The sequence below is a fragment of the Equus caballus genome, chromosome 6 (assembly GCF_041296265.1).
Source record: "Equus caballus isolate H_3958 breed thoroughbred chromosome 6, TB-T2T, whole genome shotgun sequence".
Lineage (NCBI taxonomy): Eukaryota > Metazoa > Chordata > Mammalia > Perissodactyla > Equidae > Equus > Equus caballus.
In genome coordinates this window covers 10,999,194-11,007,451 of record NC_091689.1, presented here as the reverse complement: position 1 = coordinate 11,007,451, position 8,258 = coordinate 10,999,194, and the positions used below count along the sequence as shown (strand labels likewise).

Here is an 8,258-nt window from a genome sequence, read left to right as displayed (position 1 = left end):
AGATAGCCCAGTGCCCTTCCTGGGTTGAAATCTGGAACGAGTGGAGAATGTGAGACGAAAAGAGACCTTTCTAAGCCAGTGAGTTTTCTGTACTTTTCAATTTTTCCCCTCACGTACACCACCCTGGATGGGCTCTGGACCAGCGCAGTAACGTAGCTTTGGGAAGTATCTCCTGATTCATTGGTTCATTCATTTACTCAGATGACGTTATCTGATTCAGGAAACACAAAAGCCTGACTAATGCAGGGCCTGGCACAGAGGTGCTGCTCAATATATATTTGTTGAATTAATGAATGGATGAAGGGATATGCCATAAAGAAACACCTTTAATTATGGAACTCTTTTGACATTACATCAATATTCAATCTGCTGCATTGAGAACCTGCCAGAGTCTCTGCTGCAAATTCTGTTTTGAAGGCCACAACATCTTGGCCAGGAAAACATTACCACTGAAATTTTGCATAGACATCCACAGCTTGAAATTTGTTCTAAGTGACAGAGTTTGAAACCCCTAAATCAAGTTTTCTGGCGCTGAGTGACAAGGATGTCAAAAAGATGGAAATTAATCTTTCAAAATACGGTTTTTGCTTGTTGAACTGAAAACCTTTTATTTTCTTCTGGGTAGAGAAGCTCTTTCAATATGCTGAATTCGTGGTGTAGGCTTAATTGCCTTAGTAATTTTAATAGCAGTTAATTTTTAGGGGATGTAACAAGCATTTGTTATATTTAATTGATGAGAATCTAAATTGGCTATTATATATTTTCTTATAATAGCTGTGTAGACCGCCCAATGTTCATCAGTGCCTCTATTTATAACATTGATCCAAATCACAGCTATTTATTGAGTACAAGGTACTTTGTGCTGCAAAAAAGAATGCGAAGGCATGGCTTATCCCTTCAAGGAATTAATAAGCTAATAGGGGAGAGAAACTATAGAATTTTTGGCTCTTTTTAAAGCAAGTCAGTTGCTTAAAAAAATAAACAAGGAAATTGTCATAAATTATGTGCTGCATTCTGGCATGTACCATGCTGTTCCACCACATTCTTCTCACCAAGCTGCACCCCTGCAGGGCAATACACAATGGTAATTCTTCACCCCGCTGTTTCTATTTGTCTTCCAACATGTGAAGGTAAACATAACTGGAGCTAAGAAAAATTGAGAAATCAAAGAAGTTTGTATAACCCAGGTGTCCCAGACATGTCCAGTCTTCAGAAAACACTATTTCTTTTTTTAAAAAAAAAATAAGCTATTTTTAGAGTAGTTTTAAATTTACAGGAAAATTGCTAAGATTGTATGGTATGTTTATATAATTAACAAACCGATATAGATCATTAATATTAGCTAATATCTATACTTTATTCAGATTTCCTTAGGTCTAGCACTGTTCCCTTTTATCCAAATAAGGATAATCTGAAATTGAGAGAAAATAAAAGGGAATCATGTTGGAAAAATATTAGGTTTTATTGGCTACTGTGTGACTAGAATCTACAGACTAAGACATTTCATGGGGACTACAATGGGGTCATTTTACCCTTGGTCCTTGCCCCTGCCTCCATTTTCAGAGGACCAGTTGACTCCTTTTCAAGACTGATGTTGAAATGATCAAAAGGGCTCATTAAGATGTCTTTCCTAAAATAGAGGAACAATTTGTTGTCAAGGCTGAATTCAAGTCTACCCCTCAGGAGAAACAGAAACATTATTTTAAAATGATTTCACTGGCCTACCCCCTGTCTGGCCATCAAGTTAAAACAAATATAGATACAGATTACATTTACCTTCATCATTCTAAATACCTCTTCGATATCTATGTACTGACTCAGAAATGCCTCAGATATCCAGTTTGGACATTCCAGAGTCCTAAAGCTCTCTCCCAACCCCAAGAAGATGAGAAATGTACCAAGAAAGTACAAATAGCCTTCATAGGACACATCTTTCATGCCAGCTATCAACTTCACCTTGGTTGACAAAGTTCTGCTGGCTCTGTTAGAAGTCCTCTATTGGCTACAGATTGTTTTCTCCATCTATCATGGAAGAACCATGCAAAGATGTGGGGTGGCCACCGGAGGACACTAGAATTGGCACCTTGGAAAACTGACATAGAAACACCAATTTCAACCTCCTGTGTCTGCCTTTGAATGCTCTGTAAATAACTACACCTCCTTAAGTCCATGTTCAGATCTTTGTCTGCCCTTTGAATCAATTTTATTAATTGGGGATCCATGGATCCTAAATTAGGACCCTTGTTGCTAATCCTGACCCCGGAACCAGGATGTGGTCTCTATTCTACCCAATCTTTTATTGCCCTGAGACACTTAGGCACATTTGTGGTTTGTTGGATCATCTGTTCCCGTTTTAATTAGAATTTGTTGATACGTTACTCATTTTTGGACATGTCATTCTTATACCATTTGAATTATATTTAAGCCTGCAAATGGACTTTTAGACCAGGCTGGGTTCTATTGATATAGGAGATTCTAATGAAAACCAGGAGAGAAAATATCCCTGTGGACTGGGGTTGGTCAGAAAAAGTTTAATGGAAGAGGCTGGTTTAGAGTTTGGATTTGAAGACTGGATAGGCCTTAGAGGCAACAGAAGGCAGGTCAAAGTCAGGGGAGCAAGAAGACCAACGTCATAGGTAGCGTGTGATATAGCATACATCCTGCCTAAGGCAGAGGCTACATGGAAGGCAGTAGTGAAATAAAAGCCAAAAAAGTAAAGTGGGACCACTTGGCTGAGAGTTATTGATATTAGGCCAAAAGGAATGAACCTCAGGCAGATCCAAAACCTGGGTCTGCTGAGGGACGCTACACCTGACAACTGAACTTATTTCAGCTAGGCTCACAGCAACAGCTTAGGAAGAGGCTGGGGTGGTTCTGTACCCCTGATGGGCACCTGAGAGGCAGGTGGGAACACGGTCAGTTTCCAGAACAGTTAGGTGATGGTAGAGAGTGGACAGAAGAAGTGTATAAACATGCCCATGAGAAGAGCAAAGCTGAGCTTGGACAGATGGAATCCTTGCTCCATGCAGTGGTATCTTCAGTAGGTCTATGGCCTCATGGGGACCTGGATGTCTACATCAGTGCAAGGGGACGTGCAGTCATCTCCTGTTCTATGTGACCTGCTCTGCATGTTTCCATATCTTTTGCCTTTCAAGAAATTTTATGTCCTCTGACACTGTTGTGTGGGCAAACAAAGACAAAATGAACACATCCTGACCACTTAGCCAATCCTGTGCAAGGTGCCTCACCGCCATTATTTCATCTAATACTCACGATAGTGAGGTAAGTACAGTGAGGAAACTAAGATGTAGGGAGAACAAGGTAATGCGTTTGAAACCAGTCTTGCGTGGCTCCAAACCTCTGCTCTTTCTCCTGGATCACACACTTTCTTCCAGGGAACTTATTTATATTCAGCAGGAGAACATTATTATGAAAGGGAAATTTTTAGAAGGTTAATTTGGTAGCCCAGATGGGAGGGGACTGCAGTAGAGGGAGATTGGAAAGAAAGATAAGGTTAAGGTGTTATTGCAATAGTATATGAGCTGTGTGAAAATTTCCTTCTGTAGAAAAAGTAGTTTTTAAGGACTTTTTTTTAATTTTTGTAGAAATTGACAAGCTTATCCTAAAATTCAAATGGAAATGCAAAGGACCTAAAATAACCAAAACAATTTTGAGGAACATTGTCAGAGAACTCACACTATGTGAATTACAGACTTACCATGAAGCTATATTGACATATATATAGAAGACATTGACATAAATATATTGACATGAAGACATTGACATAAATATAGACACACAGATCAAGCGAGCAGAGTAGAGTCCAGAAATGGTCAGTTGATTTTCGACAAGGATACCAAAGTAATTCAATGAGGAAAGAATGGTCTTTTCAACAAATAGTAATGATACAATGCAGTAATAATGATTAATAAACCTTGACTGTTAACTCACACTATATACAAAAAATTATATGAAATGAATTATAAACCTAAATGTTAAAACTAGAACTATAAAATTTCTAGAAAATATATAAGGGAAAATCTTTGTGCCTTGGATTAGGCAAAGTTTCTTAAGACACAAAAAACATGAACTATAAAAGAAAAAAATTGATAACTTGAACTTTATCAAAATTAAAAACCCTTATTCTTCAAAAGACACTGTTAAGGAAATGAAAAGGCAAGCCACAGACTGGGAGAAAATATTTTCAAGATACATATCCGATAAAGAACTTGAATCTAAAATATATATAGATTATAGAATCTATAGAATTCTTACAACTTTAAAATAAAACAGCAGACAACTTGATAAAAAATGTGCAAAAATTTGAGCAGGCACTTTACCAAAGATATATGAATGGTAAAGAGGCATATGAAAGGATGCTCAATCTCATTAGTCTTTAGGGAAATGCAAATTAAAACCACAGAGATACCGCTATCTACTTACTTGAATAGCTAAAATGAAAGACCCTGACAATAGGAAGCATAGCAAGGGTGTGGATCAACTTGCAAATCTTCACCCAAGAGAAGTGAAAGCGTATGTCCACACAATTACTTGTACATGAAAATTCGTAGTGGCTTTATTGACAATAGCCAAAAATTGGAAAAAATATACATCAACCAATGAAAGGATAAACAAATTGTGATTCACCTCTATATAATGCTCAAAAGCATTATATTAAGTGAAAGAAACCAGGCATAAAAGACTATATATTGTATGATTCCATTTGTAAGAAATTGTAGGAAATGCAAAAGGATAGTGACAGAAAGATCAGTTTCGAGGGCTGAGAATGAGGGGAGGAGATTGAGAGTCAAGGGACGGAGGGAAATTTGGGGGGTCATGGAAATTTCCATGGATTGTGGCAATGGTTACACACATGATTATATACGTTCGTCAAAGTGTACACTTTAATAAGTGAATTTATTTTATTTAAATAATACTTTAATAAAGCTGATTGAAAAGTAGTATGCCTTAAAGAATTGGTATTTTTCTCTAGATAATAATAATTATGCAACACATCTTTTGTCCATGTTGGCCTTGGCTTGAAGGAAGTTTGTAGCTAAATTTAATGCTCAATCATAGTAACAATGAATGTCCTTTGGATTAGCAATGCACTTTCTATAGGTATAATTGACATTTTCTATTTATTTTTAATAAAACCTACCTTTTGTATGTCTTTTATTATCAGATATTAAGAACCTTTTTAGAAACAAGCAGAGTATAAAATAAACCTAAAACATACACATAATCATAAGGAGACAGGAGGCTAATTGAGATTAGTAATTGAGAAGATAGGACAAAATCATGTGCCCTAGACAAAAAAACACCTGACCAGGCTTGTTACTGATTTCAATTTGCCTCTGGGCTGCCGGACAGTTTCAAAGGAGAGCAAGCCACAGTTACAACGAGGCTTCAGGGGGACAGGCTGCTCAAGAACTGATTTCCAACAGAAACTTCTTTATAAAGGAAAGCTATTTAACTATGTATAATCTTGAAATTATAGCTTAATAGACCATCTTATCAACAATGCTTTACTAGTTTGGACATTTTAAATGTGTTGGGATAGATTTTTACAGGTTTGAGTGATATTCCTTTCACTATGCAAAGATGCAGCCCACTCATTCAGAAAGATGCTCCGGAGGAATGTTGCTTACAAGGTTTTGTTCACTCTGGGAACTACAATCTTTGTATCCATCAAGCAGAATTTACTCATCTAAGGTGCCTAATATGCATCAATACCTGAACGTTCTTTCTTTGGGACCTTGAAGATGAACACAGGATTTATTGAGAATGACCTGGATCTATATTATCGATGGAAAAACAATATACAGTAATGAGCAAAAGAAATTATTGCAAGAATTATGAAGCATATAAAAGAGGCTCTGAAATCAATTTCTAGATCCTTCTCGTTGTACAATGAGTGATAATTTTATCCAGTATTTTCTTATCTTCAACAAGGTCCTCTCCTCCCATGTTCCAAAGTTCACCTTTTACACCCAGCTCATCCTTGTCTGATGCAGTCTGGGACAAAATGACAACATCTTAGAATTAGAATTCTATTACGATTTCCAAATTATTCTCTATCTCTGTTTACCTGATTGCTCAAAGATTAAATAAAGACTTTATCATATGCTTCTGGTGGAGATTTTGCTTTGGCTAATATGCTCTGTAAAATGTGGCTGCCCCTTTCCTGGATTACCTGGCTGGTGCACCTGTCCATCTCTATTCTGAAGACTTCTCTTCCGCCACTTTGCCTGCCCTTCAGCTATATAGAAAATATTACCATCTCTTTTTGGGCTGGGGAGGATGTCAGTTTTTCACTGAGGTCTGTCTCACATATCAATTTCTGCCGTTAATCATTGCCACCACATCTGTGTGACCCACCATTATATCCCAAAAGCAGTTGCTCAGACGACTTCCCATTCACCCACTTCCTTCCCAGTGGGATAAACCTTCCTTCCTTGGGATAAACCTCCCAAGATTGTAAGGCCAGAAGCTAGTCCTGGAGAGGAGACCATTTCAGCACTACCTCTGTCCAGGCCTAAGATCATTCTTAGAGATGTCATTGACCTAGGCAGAGCGAGACACACATCTTTGTCTTTTAAGCAAAACTATGACTACAGGGCAGATACTCTGCCATTTTCTGTTACACCTATATCAAATATTTCTAGCTTCAAGGCAGTAGTTCTTAAATTTTAGTATGCATTAGAATCATCTGGATCATTTGCTAAAATGCAGATTCTCATTATATATTCAAATTCAGTAGGTTTTGAGGGAAGCCCAGGAATCTGAATTTTTACAATATCCCCTTGGAAATTCTAATGCATATGGTTTTTTGACCAAACATGGAGAAACAATGACTACTATAAGAGAAGAAGTGAGTCTAATATGGTCAATGAACTTGAGCATCCTGAAAGACCAAAGATCAAGTCACAGGATTCAGTTCTTGGTATGTGAGCTTATTGGTGTGGGCTAATATTGATATCCAAGGTATTGATTAAAAAATACAGATCACTGGGCTTCCTCCACACCCACCGGGGCCGAGGCTCAGGAACCTGCACTCTACAAACATTCCCAGTGATTCTTAGGCAATTGGAAGTTTGAAGACCGCAGAAGGAGAGATCTTGTATTCAGCCAATTTCACACTCATTTACCAAGACTACCCGCTGAAAGCAGGCTGATTAGTAAAGGACCATGGTATGAGAGCTTCTAGCAAAATTTGGTAGCAAGCAGCAACGGCTTAATTAAAATTCAAATCTCATCTCTATTCCTCAAATTCAATTCTACTGCCATGGCAAAGAATTATCTCTGCATAATGAAAGGGCCTGATGAGCCTAACTTGAGTTTGAAATTTGGCTCACATTTTTTTCCTCCACTGTTATGAGCAGAGTAAATAATGCCCATGCAGTAATCTCAACAGTTGCTCTTTTGGTAACAGCCCAGAGCCAAGAATGCGCTGTTTTCTTTTTCCACTTCGATATCTTAATGGAATGAACGTGATATTATTTATCAACTGTAAGCTTGATGGAATATATCATATAAATCATCTCAAATGTTATTTGCCACCTGCCTGCCTGTTCTGAAATGCATGCAGCTTAATTAATCTAATTAGTCAATGCACAGATCAGGAGCACATTTACAGCTTCTCTGTCATCATAAATAAACTAGTTTTGTTTTCAGAGGCTAAATAATTCATTTTAAAGATGGATACTAGGAAGAATTGGGAGAACTGACCTCTATTACAGTAAAACATGGAATAACGATGACAGGGTTTTCTTTTTGTTCTGCATGCCCTCCATTAACCTTCTATTAAAATACTCCCTTGTGGGGGAGGCTAGGGGGGAGGAGGGGCACGCAGCAGAAATGTCATGCCCTCCCACCTGGAGAGGCATACCTGCCATTTGCTGAGAATGAGCTTACCCATTTTAAACCTCATGATGGAAAGACACATGGCTTCTCAAGTACATGCATGTGCGCTAGAGAGCTGAGGACCACAGATGCTGTAAATTCGGGAGCCCAGGCTGCTGGCTGAGGACAAATCCAAAAGGAGAAAAGGGTCAGAGGAGCAGGTGGGAAATGAGGCTGAGCACAGTGAACAGGTTGGATGCTGTGAACGAGCAATTGTTTCTTTTCACAGCGCTGGCTACCTGGTGCAGCCATACTGACTGTGTGGTCCCCAACTCCAGGATGTACACTTACCTGACAACAGCATGAATGGAGTCATGCAACATGGCAGCTCTGAAAGAGACAGTATACTGTAG

At 38.3% G+C, this 8,258-nt stretch overlaps 1 long non-coding RNA gene across 1 annotated transcript; it reads right to left on the bottom strand.

Annotated features, from left to right (window-relative positions):
- Positions 1-5,870: 5,870 nt before the first annotated feature.
- On the bottom strand, positions 5,871-8,034 carry LOC138924881 (uncharacterized). Its single transcript, XR_011440232.1, has 2 exons — positions 7,918-8,034; positions 5,871-6,018 (listed from the first exon to the last, which is right to left on the bottom strand). It is a non-coding gene; the product is annotated as an uncharacterized lncRNA (long non-coding RNA).
- Positions 8,035-8,258: the final 224 nt, after the last annotated feature.